The sequence below is a fragment of the Haliotis rubra genome, unplaced genomic scaffold (genome assembly GCF_003918875.1).
Source record: "Haliotis rubra isolate DU_JTF1 unplaced genomic scaffold, ASM391887v1 Scf1, whole genome shotgun sequence".
NCBI classification, from domain to species: Eukaryota; Metazoa; Mollusca; class Gastropoda; order Lepetellida; family Haliotidae; genus Haliotis; species Haliotis rubra.
Window position 1 is genome coordinate 6516606 of NW_025764891.1, and position 16220 is coordinate 6532825.

General features: G+C 36.4%; 1 pseudogene; it reads left to right on the plus strand.

Moving 5' to 3' along the window:
* Positions 1-1105: 1105 nt before the first annotated feature.
* Positions 1106-16220, plus strand: part of LOC124276086 — a 32637-nt pseudogene continuing 17522 nt past the window's right edge.

Sequence of the window (16220 nt, forward strand, 5' to 3'; positions counted from 1 at the left end):
CAACTGGTATTAAGCATATGATTTACTTAGAGGTAATGATATAAAATTTGATAAATAATGATTTGATGTGTCTCAGCATGTGCAGCTCATGTCAGTCATTTCTGAAAATATTCATGAAATATTTCTCTGTTTGGATGATATGACATAGATTAAAGTTCAAGAGAGGAGCTTTATAGTTTTCAGGCAAGCATTATCTGAACACAATATGTGTGAACAAAGCCATTTCAAGGAGATAAGCCCTAAGAATCATTGAACGTTTATGTTGTGCAAAGAGTTCAAACTTGATGACAAGACTACATTTTCTTCAATATCCTTTTAATTTTAGCTCAATGTGTACAGTTACAAAATCTACAAACATTTCTTTTAGTAAGTATCTGTAAAAACACCCCTGACATTTATAATATGAGAGTTTTGTATGGGGTAACGATAACAAAATGATGCTATTGTTATATCAGTGTTTTTATAATATGATTACCCAGTAATAATACTGAACATTCAAGTGTAATAAATACACTCTAGGACTTCTAATTTGCATGCACTTTCATTATATAGACAGGGAGAGCACTATAACTTATTTGGTGAGTTTTAAATATTCATAAGGAGTTGGAATAGGCTTCAGAAGGCACAGCTATTGTCGGAAAACAAGGGACCACGACCCAACACATTGGTGTCCCTAGCTTGATATGCTGATGTTCAATTTTTCGAACACCTGGTGAAGACAGCATAGACATTTGTGCTCTCCATGTTAAGTCTGCTCATGAATAATTCAATCTTTTTGTCATGCAATCTTATTAATTGCCTCAGGGCTCAAAAATTACATAGTGGTGAATTATTAAAACTGACCAGTGAACTCTATCGAGATCAAAGGACAGGCTTGGATGACCGCTGATTAAGATGGCAATTGTGTGGTCAGTCGGTGCAAAGGTACCACACTAGTTACATGTACTTCCACTGTCCAGAGACAATATGGTTTTTGAAAATGCTGTTGGATACAATGAAATGAAGACATTAATATGCTTAGTTTGCCAACCTGTTAAATCAATTAGGAAGGATCAATAGCTTGATGTTTGAATGTTGTTAACATTCCCTGTGGGTGGAATGACACAACTTCAGTTACATGTGAGATGGAAAAACTCCTAAACAGGAAGCAGTATGGAATACACTCCTGAGGTATGTACAATGTTTACATAGGACATATGTTTTGCTTATTTTTTTATATATCAAGAGCATTTCTACAAATAAGTGTAATAAGTTGTCCTATATATAGTGTTTTGTGCCTCATGCTTCCAGTGAAGGTGGGTACACTTTTAGTGATTAATTGTTATTATGACTATTGTATAGAGATTAATAAACACATGCTTATGATACATTTGGATTTGTGGAATAGACTCTGCTTAAAGCAGATACTTCTTATGACTATGAAAATGATTTGTGTTCCTTATATATTCAAATTATAATAATAAATACATAATTATAATGCTCCTATTCCACACCCGAAGGCATGCTCAAAGCGCCACAGGATATTTACCTGAGTATTTACAGTTGAAATTATAAGTAATATGCTGAGAAAAGGTGGGTTTTAAGTCTGGACGTAAAAATGTCAATTGTGCCAGAGCTTTAATGGCACAAGGGAGAGCGTTCCAAAGCACAGTGCAGAGTAAGAGAACAATCGGTATCCAAAGGATTTCAGTTTATAGGATGGGATGATCAGTAGACTTTGTGTGTTTGAGCGTAAGTTGCATGTGGGAACATACAGATGTAGGAACTCACACAAACATGGACAAAATGGACAGGTAATTAAATTTTGATAAAATTTGATAACATTTGCTAACATCCTGATGAGCAAACTATTTGGAATTCTGTAGTAATATTATGAAAAACAGACAAACATATTCCTAAGTCCTCTCGTTCTTTTATGAGTAAATGATCAGTACATTAGCTTCTGTTTATCAACGTGCAAGCCTGGTCATGGTAACCTTGAATGTTTAATAAAGTTCAACTCATCATTTGATTGTTAAGTGTTAATATTATCTGCCTGAGATACAATTTCTCATCAGTGTCAGATATTGCAACATCAACAGATATGAATATATGAATAAACAATTTCACAAATCCATCTAAACTCCTCAAAGTGTTAAAAAACAACACAAATGCACATACCATGTTTTGATGGAGTTTTTCCCTGCTGAATAACATGTTATTTACAAGTGCGTTTTTCATGTTTTTTATTTGACAAGAGCAACTGGGTGGGAATAGATAAAAAAGGAGACTTTTGTTATACGAGTTACTTGCGTTGGCAAAGAATTCCCTTAGATCCAGTGGCCCTTGACAGAGTCTGTGTTCAGAGATGTAAATGTCTGACAGCTCCCTCTGAAGCAGTAAAGATGAGCTCCTAAAACATCCAGACAGTGATGAAACTGCTTCGAAATAGGATCTTATGTGGAGACATTTCCAAGGATAGTAATTGAATTGTTTTCACAAAATTTTACATGTTTACATGTTATTTGAAAAAAAAAAAAAAAAAATGTTCGACAACCCCTTTACTTGTATGTTGATTGTACCATGGAGTCTGTAAATAATTGACAATGTTTTTGTTGCGTACTAAAGAATATGAATTTTTTGTCTTTTGTTTAAACAGTGTCCCCATGGCTCTTTATAAGTTGCCTCTAAATAAAAATGTTTAAAGTTGGTTAAAGTTTTCATTAGGTTTACAGTGGCACTAACTGTAGTCACTCATCGTAATTCTCATGCTCACTAAACTTAACCATTGTGTTTTTATCCCAAAGACATTATGTGTTCTGTTTTTCAAACAACACAGATGTCATATAAAAGCACTATAATTATTGTCAAGCTGTATATATTGATCTTTGTCAGTCAAGTGTTACTAACATAGGGTTGAGTAATGTCTTTGTCCCAGTAGGAAAGCTAATCAAGAATTCACAGACCCTGGATTAATAATTTGATATGAGGTTTTCATGTTGATTAGGTCATTCGAGTCAGACACATGCCGAATTCAATTAGAAGCGTCATTATGTCACGAAGACATAAGTAGTACAAGCTGAATGGATTTAATACAGTATCAAAACAGTTGCATTCTTTATGGCATAATAAAGGGAATGAGATTCCCTTTGAGGATCTGGTTCCTGTAGAAAACAAGAATAAACATAGTGTGGGTGATGGTGGTTAATCTGTCAATGCTGTTGATTGAAATACACACATGTACATTTCAGGAAGGTCGTACATTTCATGAACCCTTTAATCAAGAATCTGTGTTTATAGTCCTTATCAAAACACTACCAAACTCTCTTTATTCATCAGACTTAAAGAAATAGATGAGTGCTGGTGTTTATTCAATACACAGCAAAGCTTTGTGATGTTAATTGACAGCCAGACAAATTAGATTTTGCTCATTAGACGACCTGTTTGAGTGTTGATTAGTGTGGTGAGAACTGGGACTGTACATGTTTATCTTACAATAAAAATCATGCCCGTTTCACTAATGGGACCAGTAAAAAGACTGTTTTGTGATGTTAATTTGAAGTCAGTTAACATCTGGTGCCATCATTTAGAGCCAGTCCCTTTATCACAGTAACTGAAAATATCAATAACATCTGTGTAAGTATTAGTAGAAAGAATATATGCACAAAGTTTATCAAATAATTTCCTTTGCTGATTTCACACATTGATTTCTTCTGAGAACTGTTCAGGCAATTTTGTATTTGGTGCAAAATCTTATGATTCTTGTCATTTCAGTACATCCAGGCTTATCAAACTGACTGCAGCACTGACAATGCTGATCATCTTCCACTCCATATTTCCTCTAATCTTAATATATTGACAGCATGGTGAAAAACTTCAAAGGAAATGGATCATAGCTTCCTAACAGCTTTCTCAAGAAGCAAAAGACACTTTAACTAATGACGTTCAGGCACTGGTCATTTACTGCGCTGTCAGCTGATGAAGAATAGCAACCTTTTCCTCGGAGCATTTCTTCATCAGTGTTTATATATGCATGCAGATATTGGTTTTGTGATGGGATAATTTTAATGATTTTCTGGGATAATTATCATGCATGCTCTCTTCTGGTGAGGGAAATAGCATGTATTTATTCTCCATGCCTTTAGCGTTGTTCATTTTTCTGTTACACCAAGCACAATGATGTATTAGAATGGTTTCTGCATTCCGCCTGATTGTAGCAAACTCGATAAATATTTTCAAGATATTCATTTTCATTTACAGGCTGCTGGGTGGAATATAGTTTGTTATTTCTGGTAGTGTTAAATTTGTTTTGTTTTTATGATTATATCTTTGAGGTGAGGTGTGGTGAAATTGGATTTAACGTCGTGCTTGAGAATATTTCGCTCATATGACGACGTGCATGCACGTGTGTGTGTATGTGCGGCTGCTTGTACTAGCCCAGACTTAAGCTGGTTTTATAGTGCTAGCCCACTGAGATACCATGCCGCAGTGAAGCATGGATACCCCACTCAGACACATTATACTGACTCCGAGCCGACCAGTCCTTGTTGTACCCATTAATGCCGAGCGCCAGGCAGGGACCAACAAGTACCAGATTTTAACATCTTTTGGTATGATGCTGTTGGGGATCAAACCCGCGACCTTCCGCTCTCCAGGCGGACGCTCTAACCACTACACCACGGAGGCGGTCGATTATATGTTTGAAGAAATGTGAACATTAAGTTTTAATTGAAACATTTTACGCTATGAACCTGTTCAAATTAAAGTTACCATATTTTTATAATAGAGCTGACTTATTTTTAAGAAACTCTTTGGAATGCAGAATCTTGCTTGAACGAATAGCAGATTATTATTCAGATGGAAAATGAATGTTTCAAATAATTGCAATATGATCCAGTTAGGGCTAAAACTATTCATACAGTTTCACAACCATGTTTTATTGGAGCATCTTTGAATAGAACTGCAAAAGTCATCAAGTGAAAAAAATTGATTAGAAAATTCTCGGACAGGTAAAGAAATGCCAAGTAGTTTTACCGGCAGGATTCCATTGTACAAGAAATAACCAATATCTCATTTCTATCCAATCGGCAATTAGTTTTTGTTATGTGGAAGCACTTGCTAAGCTGTCTTTTGGAAGATCAGATGCATTTGGACGGCAATTTTTGAGTGTGAAGTAGTTGTGTGGTCATCACTCATCACACAGTTCATGTGTCAAACACATTGATAGGACATCAATCATCATCTCATTTTCAATCGAAAGTTTTTATTCATTTTATTGGATATTATTGAGCTTTGTATTTTTTACCTGTCACCCGCTGTGATACCACCATGGCTCTCAGTTTATTGTGCAAAATGCAAACCAACCATTTTTTTGTCATATGGCTGAATTGCGGTATTTTTTGAAGGAAGAAAAAATTGAAAACAGCTTTGAAATACACTCACCATGATATCATAGTTAACCATTTTATTCTTTGATTAGTGTGGTTTCCTAATTTTGTGTAGTAATATTCCAATGGTGTTTTGTAAATGAATTTGGTGGAAAATTTGTAAAAACTTCCAGAATTGATTTCTTTCATATTTCTTTCAATATTAGATTAATGTTTTCTTATAATACTGGATGAAATGTGCATAGAGCTGGTAGAATTCTATTGACTGCTTTGTCAATTTTTTATCGATTGATCAAGAATGTCGATTGATTTTACGCTTTGTCTGAATCAAGCCAGGCGATTCACAGTCGGCTAGAAATTGGAATGACACTCACTGGATTAACTTTTAATGACAAGAGCACCAAGTCTTAGATTACTGTTGGGCAGTTCCAGAAAAACTTCGGTTCTCACAAGTCATCAGCACCATATTGGGAAATATTGTCGCACCTTTTTATGTTTTAATCAGTTAAAACATATCATGGTGTATTGGGCCTCCCTTTATTTGTCTGTTTAATGGATGAGGCTACGACTTGCGATGGGAGACAATGTTAATCATTCTATTTGAGATTCGTGTTACTGCTTTGGGTGTTCTCAAACACTTGCTAATAGGCCTTCAGGACTGTCAATCACCATGGAACTTTCACAGGCAGGTTGCAAAGTTTACATTAAAGAATGAGATGCTCCTTCATCTGTGAAATGACCCTTTTGTGACACTCTATCACTGCCATTTTATGTCATTGCCATCAGAGTGTATTACTTTTGAAACATTTCAAGCATCTGTCTTACTGTTGTTTTATGTTTCAGGTTGCCTATGAATAAAGAGAAGGATATCTTTTGCCCCATGAGACAAACTTTTCATTGTTATCCCATCTGTCAAGACTGAAATCCTAGGAATGACTGTGAAAATGGCGACAAAATGTGTTTCCAAATGTGTGTGTGTCTTGTTCCTGCAGTTGTGTTTAATTGTGCTGTGTAGATCCCAGGATTCTGTGATCACTTATCATATTCCTGAGGAGCAAGACATTGGATGGTTTGTTGGAAATCTCGCACGAGACAGTACGTTATATCTAACAATTGATGAAGCCGAATTTCAGAGAATGAAGTTTAATTTTTTCACTCAAGGAAATCCGTATGTGAAACTATTTAAAATGGATGAGAAGAGTAGTACAATAAGGACTGCCGAAGTCATTGATCGAGAAGAAGTGTGCTCATTTAAAAAATTGTGCGAAATGAAGCTGGAAATTGCTGTATATATTCGTGATCCCAAACGGGGCAACTATGATCTTTACAAGCTGATGCAGGTCAAGATGGTGGTGGACGACATCAATGACAACACTCCCATGTTTCCGCAGAAAGTTATTCACCTCTCAGTTCCTGAATCCGTACCTGTCAATCATCGCCTCCTTGCCAGTGGTGCCATCGACAAGGACATGGGTCAGAATAACTCAGTCCAAGAGTACCAGCTTATTCCAAGAAATGGCATGTTTGGTCTTGATGTTGTGAAAAATCTGGATGGAAGTGCCGATCTTGCTATAATTGTGAAACATAGACTGGACAGAGAAACACGTGACTTTTTCCAGTTGATGGTCAAGGCAATGGATGGAGGTATTCCACAGAAAACTGGTTCAGCTATCATAAATATCACAGTCACAGATGTTAATGATAACCGCCCCGCTTTCCTCGACTCAACGTTCAATGTCAGCATCCAGGAAAACAAACCCAAGAATTCCACAGTGGTCGTTGTGTCAGCAGTAGATCAAGACGCAGGAAATAATGGCAAGATATCATACTACTTCAGTCAACGTGTATCACAGACAGTGCGGCAGTCGTTTGCAATTGACGAGAGGACGGGTATTGTTTTTGCAAATGGACCAATAGATTATGAAACTCAGACTAAGTTTCAGTTCATGGTGGAAGCAAAGGATCATGGGAATCCTACGCTGAGTTCTCTGGCTGCTGTCATCATCAACATCCTCGATGTCAATGACAACTACCCTCACATCAGCATCAATCTCGCCCCTGAAGCTAGCCATATTTCTGAAGGTATGGAGACGGGCAAGTTCATTGCTCATGTGTCAGTGTCGGATGCGGATGTTGGTATGAACAGTCTTGTCATGTGTAGCCTCAATGATCATCACTTCGCACTAGAAAAGTTTTATGAAAACCTACAGAATATATACAAGGTCGTACTGGCACAAAGACTTGACCATGAAACGGCTGCGACTCACAAGGTCACCATAACTTGTAAAGACCAAGGAGACCCTCCAAAGTCGAACTCAACAAGTTTCATCATTACGGTAATGGATGAGAATGATAACGCACCTGTTTTTAGTGGTCATTCCTACAGTGGGTCAATCATTGAGAACAACTCTGTAGGGGAAGAAATTCTTCAGGTAACAGCCAATGATTGGGATGGTGGAGAGAATGGGCGTGTGACTTACTCACTGGACAGTCCTGGAAAAAATTCTTCTCCATCATTCCTGATACAGGAATTATCAAAGCCATCAAATCCATAGACCGGGAACGGTACCCAGAGCTTCATTTCCATGTCATCGCAACAGATCATGGCCAAAGTCCAAAGTCATCATCTTCTGCTGTTTCCATCACCGTCATTGATCAAAATGACGAACCTCCACGTTTTACCAAACCCGTTTTCTTCTGTTATGTCCAAGAACACAAACCTGTTGGCACCAAAGCAGGAAATGTATCTGCTTATGATCCTGACAATTACCGAAATGCTGAGTACATCTACAAAATGGCACCAGATTCGCAGATGTCAGAATTCTTTTCTGTGGACACTTGGAATGGAATCATCACAACATTGAAGGAATTTGATCGTGAGAAGCAACACATGTTTAATTTTTCTGTCATTGTTCAGGATAGTCAAGTTCCAAGTTTCCGAGATGTTGCAAATGTTTCAGTCTTCATCCTGGATGCAAATGATCATAAACCTATGATAACGTATCCCAGTAAACAAAATAACAGTGTGTCTGTCCCATACAACACACAGATTCATTCCGTCATCGCCCAAGTAAGGGCCCATGATACGGATGATATGACATACAGTCGACTCTATTACAAAATTACCGAAGGCAATTCCAGGAACATTTTTCATATAAATCGTATGACCGGTGAACTCGAAGTTTCCAGTCCGATGTTGCCCATTGATGCTGGCAGCCATCAACTGATAATAGCAGTTCAAGATAATGGTAATCCCCCTAAAACTGCCTACACTGAGTTGAATATTGTCGTAACAGCAAATGGTACGGCTGCATCATTAAATTCATCCAACGATGACAACATGCTAATAGTAATCATTTTAGTTGCTGTCACAGTGGTTCTGACACTGGCCATTTTGACAACAATCTGTATGATAAAGAGAATTGATAAAGATCGCCAGAGAACACAAGTAGTGGTCCTGAAAGGGGAAGATGAGAAAATGTTTGATGAGAAGAAGAGGGACAGTTTTTCCTCAGTGTCACGTGACTCCAATGAAAATGAGGATGCTGAAATGAAAAAGAAGAATGGACGAAAAGAAGTCAGTTTCACGTTTGACGAGGACAAAGAGGCACACAATACAAGTGGATCTTCTGGGATAGGGTCATTCTCAACCTTCAGATGTCAGAATCCTGAACAACAGGTAAGATTCCTTCAGTCATTCAGACAAGACCAATTTATTGCTTTGTTTCATGGATTAAACTTCCACAGATTTTAGCAAAATTTACCAGATGTTCTGACGCACATATGCACATGCACATGCACACACACACGCACGCACGCCACGCACGCACACCCACACCCCACACCCACACATGCTGAAGTTGAAGGTTATAATAAATAAAATGATACTGAGATGTCCTTGACCTGGCAGTAATACTTCTCTCCCATATATAATAACAAAAACACGATTACGCATGTGGATATCCTATTGATTTAAACATGTAGAGAACATTCTTAAAAGCGAAATAAAAAACAAGGTGAAAAATCAGCCAAAGTGATATATGTTGTTCAAACTATCCTTCAGAAACGTGACTTAAAAAGTGAGTGAGATGTAAAAAAAACCCATCTTGTTTTCCAGAAGAATGATCTATGGGTATGTAACATAAAATGTAGGTCATAGTTGTAAAGGAATAGTATCTCTGGAGAAAATAATTAAATTCCTCTTTGAGAATACTGGTGATATTTTATGCATCACGTTTAAACAAAAGTATATCTTTTAGAGAAAACTCCATGTTTAGACCTCTCTCAAAAAGTATTTGAATTTCATCAGATAAAAAACGGATGATACCTATTTTATTTTTTACAAATATTTTTTTCACAAACTGTTAATGGAATCTATGGACTTGGATGAAAGCAATTCATATGAAGCTTTTTTGTTGGTATGCCTACATTTCTACACCACAACCTCCAAATTAAAAAATCAAATTTTCTAATTAATTCTCATGTCCTGTAATAAATGACCATTGTGGAAAAAGGTTCTTTTTTGTCAAATTGTGTTTACAGTCTCGTACAACAAGAAGAGCAAGTGAAGCACCCTCTAATCTTTGAGAGAGGTGCTCCATGTCGGCTTGTCAATTTCATTGCTACTGATCTGTCCATGAACAAGTAACCTAGAACACAGGACTGACAATTTGACATGTGATTGAGCCCACGTAACTGACTTCCACCAGTAATTATACAGCACCCTACGACACTTTATCCATCATGTTTATTTCATCAGCGCTATTTACATATCCGGAGAACATCCCAGAGCTGACTTCGACAATGTCATCGGGTGAAACCATTATGCTCATTGTTTCTTTGATATCTACGTTGCATATGTCAGTGATAAAGGACATGACAAATTGCTTTGTTCATATGTACAGAACACGGCTATCAATGGGATTGGTTGTCCATTTCATCCCAACTGAAATCAATCAGTTATCAACATACAATACCAATATTCAAATTCAGTCACTAATATTGATCTAAATGATCGTTAGTATCGTATCTTTTCACGCCAGTTATGTGATTGGTGGGTGGTATGAGTTGGGCAGAACATGCTTACCATTTTTGGAACACTTCTGGGAAGATGCTCCATCCATTCCACCATGGAGGAGGAGACACTGTCAAATACAGAAGCCATCAAAATATCTACTACTAAAAGATAAGTGCATCTTTTATCAATTTCTTTCCAAGTGAAATACATGAACCATTAACAAAATGTTGCAGAATCAAATTACAAGTTGATATATTCTCTGTCAAGCGAGAAGTAAATATTTTTTTAAATATACACTGCAATATGAAAATAGGTTATCCATTAAGACAACTGAAATTGCTCAATAAGTATCTATCATCAATTTCATACCATGTGAACTAGATCAGCTGTTAACATTTTGAAAACTTCAATTTACAAGTCAATAAACATGATATATACATCATGAACAGTGACAGTAACATTAGTGTCAATTGCATTCTGAGAACAATATCGGTCATTACAACTGAAATAACTCAATAAATGCAGAAAGCATTAAAGCATATTGTATATACAAATTGATACACACTGGATCTTCATCCTATTATCAATGCTTTCAATTGTTACATAAATCAATACTTCTGTCCTATGTCATGACAGACAGCATGCACTTGAATGAAACTGACGCTTGTATATTTCATGCTATATATTCAGAAATGACAATAAATATCAAATGAAATTACATGCACTAGATGGTCTACTGCAATTTATAATGCTTTTGTTTATTTGAAGGTCAGCCATGTGGAAATGTTCTGCACGCTCATTCAGCGGCCATTTTGTTGTCATTCAAATCCCATACACAGGGTACATATGCCAAGTCTCAAATGGCGGATTGATTATATTGACAATGAAATAATAGGGCAGAAAATAGACAACTCTCAAAGAATAAACGACAAAATACATTTTGTTAGTAGTTTTGTAAAGATTGACAATAAGGTTACTCAGTATAATAGGCTTGTCAGGAGCGGTTGCATTAGCTTGTCCAAGTGTATATGAAATACAATATGGTCCATCAATATTTTAGTAGTGCATGGTTCTGATTGGATGGAAGTTCAATTTAGTAAGCTGTTATTCGGAACATATGATGCAATGCAATACAATGTTGTAAGTGTTAAGTGCCGAAGATAAATGGATTAGTTTGGGTCAAACACTATTGTGTTTGTAATGACATTGCCATTGCCAAGTTTCGGTCAATGATGAAACAATTTGGGATTAATTTAGGGGACTTATTGAGTACTTGTATCGATGAAGACTAGGTGACCCCATTGATGTATGTTATGCTAAAAGCAAGTTCATTAGGTGGTCTTTTTTCCAATTACTAAGTTTATGCATCCATTGAGTATTAATTTGACAAAGACATATACTTCATTATGGTCAGAAATGAAACAAGATTCATTCACTATATTTCATAAAAAAACATAAGAATAGCATTAAATATGTTGGTCTCATGACCTTATGACCTCAAAGTGTTTTAATCTGGTCAATGACATCATCACTACAAACACCACAGATTGTATTCAAAATGGAATTCTATATGAATAAAACAATGCCTGGCAGAACTGAAGATGTAATTTAAATGGTAATTCCGTATATTGTGATGTTTCATCTCAAATTTCAATATTTTATTCACTAAATTTAAAATTATGTTTTTGTTCACACCTTAGTTTGCTGAAGGGATCAGAGTTTTTTTTCTGTGCATAATACTCGAAATTGTTTTTAAGAAATAATGACCTCTCTAGAGGGAGCTGTGCATTATGCTTGGGTTCACACTGTATTCAAGATGGTAGTTGATGGAAGTGAGAGAGGAGAGTTTAGCACCACCTTGAACGATTCTCTGGATATGTCCAGGCATGTCATCTTCATATCAGAGGACAGTCTCACATGACCAGTGAAGATCCAGGTTAGAACTGATCTTCAGTAACCCATGCTTGTCGTAAGAGGCGATAAACGGGATCAGGTGATCAGACTCGCTGACTGGGTTGACACATGTCATTGTATCCCAATTGCATAGATCGATTTTCATGCTGTTGATCCCTGGATTGTGTGGTCCAGATCCGATTATTTACAGACCGCCGCCATATAGCTGGAATATTGCTGAGTGCAGCGTAAAACTAAACTCACTCACTCACAGTCTGACATAACACAGGTCTCAGATGTTTTCCAGTTTGGTGAAATACGGTATGGCACTGAAATCCTGGAAACATAATCATGGTAAATCGGAATTCAAACTCACAATCATAGGTTTCTGATTTGTCCAAGAGACGCATCCAAGACAACCACGGGGCGGTGGGGTAGCCTAGTAGTTAAAGCGTTGGCTCATCACGCCGAAGACCCGGGTTCGAATCCCCACATGGGTACAATGTGTGAAGCCCATTTCTGGTGTCCCCCGCCGTGATGTTGCTGGAATATTGCTAAAAGAGGCGTAAAACCAAACTCAGTCAGTCAGTCAAGACAACCTCTCACATGCCTTTTGTTGATATGAAAGTTGTAGACATGGATGAAGCTGCTGAAATGAGGAAAATGTTTCAATTAATCAGTCTCACAGTTACACAACCACATTTGTTTCATTTCCATCCAACCCTTTCTGTAATGCAATTGCTTTAAATGAAACACATCTAGATTTCCTCAGGTTCATGTTCTGCTAGCTCACTTTCAAATGAAATGAAGTTATTTATTTCTCTATATATCATTTTCAAAGATGTATGTTCATTGTATGTTGTCTATATATCCTTTCAGTTGTAGATTTGTATGCTCTTAGAAAACAGCAGAGATAGTTTTTTTCCAGTTTGATACTTAACGTGTTAACATTAGCTATTTACGGTAGGTTTGGAATGTGTAGAATTTTCATCAATTATATATTATATGAAGAATACTCAAGATTTTTCATGACTATAAATGTCAAGATGATAGAGATGCTATGCTGGTAAAGTGCATTGATTACCTGTTCACCTTTATTTCACTGACATTAGAACTTTCAAAGTTAGGAAGTTTGTACAATTTAACTTCTTAGTGGACTTCTGTAGTGACAAGCAAGACAATATGTGTGGAAAAATGTCAGAATTCGAAATTAGACTGATCACTTCGACTGCCGAGATCATTGGGATTTGTTCACATGGCTCTGTTTAGCCTATTAGATAAGCATGTGACCCCTGGTAGGGGAAACATTTGTAACTAAAAAACAGAGATCTGGTTAAAGTGGTTAAAGCATTCACTTGTCATGCTGAAGACCCAGGTTCAATTCCCCACATGGGTACAAAATGTGAAGCTCATTTCTGGTGTCTCTCGCCATGATAGTGCTGGAATATTGCTAAAAGTGGCATAAAACTAAAGTCAGTCACTCACTCACTCACTCAAGGCTTACGTTCTGCCCACAATGACGATCACATTCTACATGCGATGTCTCATTTGGCAATGACTTTGTTCAAAATATATCTCTTATCACCCAGCAGTAAGTGGGTACCTGGTAGGATGAAATGTTGCTATTAACCTTCGACCTCCCCATACTCAGCATAGGATGTATATTTATGGGCTGCTGTGAATGAAATGTTCATGCTTGTCTGCATAATAAGGCCCTTTGAGCACAATATTCAACAAGGAAAAACCGTTATGATGTTAAATGTGAATGTTTACCTGGATCAATTGTGCCACAATCACTCCTGCTTTTTAGAATTATTTATGAAGATTTCTGTTATTTTAGGTACCTTGCTAGTACATTATTTCTTGTGGTACCTAATTCGATATGGATTAATCTCAATATGATATTGTTAATAGAATCAATATTATTGAATATATTCCATGACTAGAATGACTGATTACCATTCAAGTATGGTAATAATTTGCTAAGAGGAGGGGAACATTTCTTGTATAGCTAGTACTCAACTTAATGCATGCATACAATACCCATTATTAATGCGTAGCAATATCTTTAGTTTAAAGCTATCACACTTGACAGAAATGAATTGACAAAGATTATGTCAGGAATTTCGAACATTTTCTGTCTGAAATATTAATGCATTGATAAAGATTTTAAACTCTAAATAATTAAAGCTTCTCAAAGTCAAACACCAAATTTTTACAAGAGCTGTTTCCTCTACCATGATTTTTGATAAATGAAGGTAAATATGTGGCCAAGGACATGCTTATTGGGTATGTCTCCAAGTGTTTAGTTAGAGAATGTCAGAATTCAAGTCTATGTTCCTGGTATTGATTGTCTTTCACAAGATACAGCTAGAATAATGGGACATTTGCCCATGGACAATTCATTTTACAAAATTGTCTCCCTTACTTATGCCCAGATCAGCTGATCATGAGTTCAAATCCGAAAGTTAGTTTTGTGATTCTTGGTTTGTTCAAAGCAGCTCTACACCAAACTCACTCTTAAAACACCATAATTGAAGTATTCAGTTTCCAGAATATGTAACACACACATCCAGACATTTAGGGTACACTGTGATATCAAGTAAAAGAGATTGGTGAGAAACCGTTTTTAATATCTTAATGTGTACAGCTCATTTGAGAAATATCCACATAGTAACTTAATACAAGCCTACTGAGAAATCTCCATGTAATATCTTAATACAAGACTTTTAAGAAATCTCCATGTTGTCCATGTAATATTTCAGTAAAAGTCACTTGAGAAATCTCCATTTGGTAGAAATCTTAATATGTATCTTGCTCCAGGTCACTGTGGATCTGATCAGTCATTTCAGAAATCTCCATGTGACAGTGAGAATCATCATGTAATATCCTCACACGGATCACTTGAAGATCTCCACGTGATATCAGTGATATCAGAATGCAAGACAATTGAGATTTGTTTTGAAAGAAAACAAAGTTAGACCAAGGTGTTTATTAACAGGAACATGGTACCTCAACTGTTTATTGAATGCATGTTTGAAATGAGCATAGTATTCTCATACTCCAAAAAGCCCCTTTGTACTGTACTCAGCCACTTCAATGTTCCATTCTTTTATTACATAAAATGTTTCCTTTCTTCCGTTATTTAAAAAAATAACTCATTTTATAAAACCCTATTTTGAACTTAATGATATTTTCCTCTCCAACTGTGACAACCCTTTTCATCCTTTGGCATCAAGAGTCCAAGAAAATATTGAAATGACAATAGCATTCACAAAAATGGTTCCAGAATAAATCTATTTTCAAAAGAAATGACAACCAAACTGGAACACGCATTCTCTGTGTTGTCACACGATGGTGCTTGGCAGTAACAGTAATGAGAGACTCTGTGGATCATGTCAGAACCTTGTTATAAACCTTTCTCCTGGACATATATGTGTGAAAACATAACAGGAGAAAATAGGAAAATGAGGAAAAAGTTCAAAAATGTGTCAGAATAAGTGACGCCATTTTCAATAAAAGTGCTGAATGGATAAAGTTGCATTTGGAAACACGCGGCGCTGCTTAATTGTCTGAGATATAAAAGTAGTCCAAATTCAGCATGAAGTAATTTCTTTAACGGCCTCATTTGCTTTATGTTAAAGTTTAAATTCAATTTCAAAATAACCAAATTTTTGTATAGAAAAATGGCAGAAATGTGTTTCATTTGATGTTGAGGTAAAACTACCTACTTGAGAAAAATGTTAAAGATTGATATTGTTCTGGTATGACTTGTATAGCATGTTTGACCCTTCAAGTCACAAAACAATATTCTGTATATTTTTGTTTCTAAAAATACAGGGGCTGTGGGGTAGCCTAGTGGTTAAAACATTTGCTCATCACGCTGAAGGCCAAGGTTCGATTCCTCACATGGGTAGAATGTGTGAAGCCCATTTCTGGTGTCC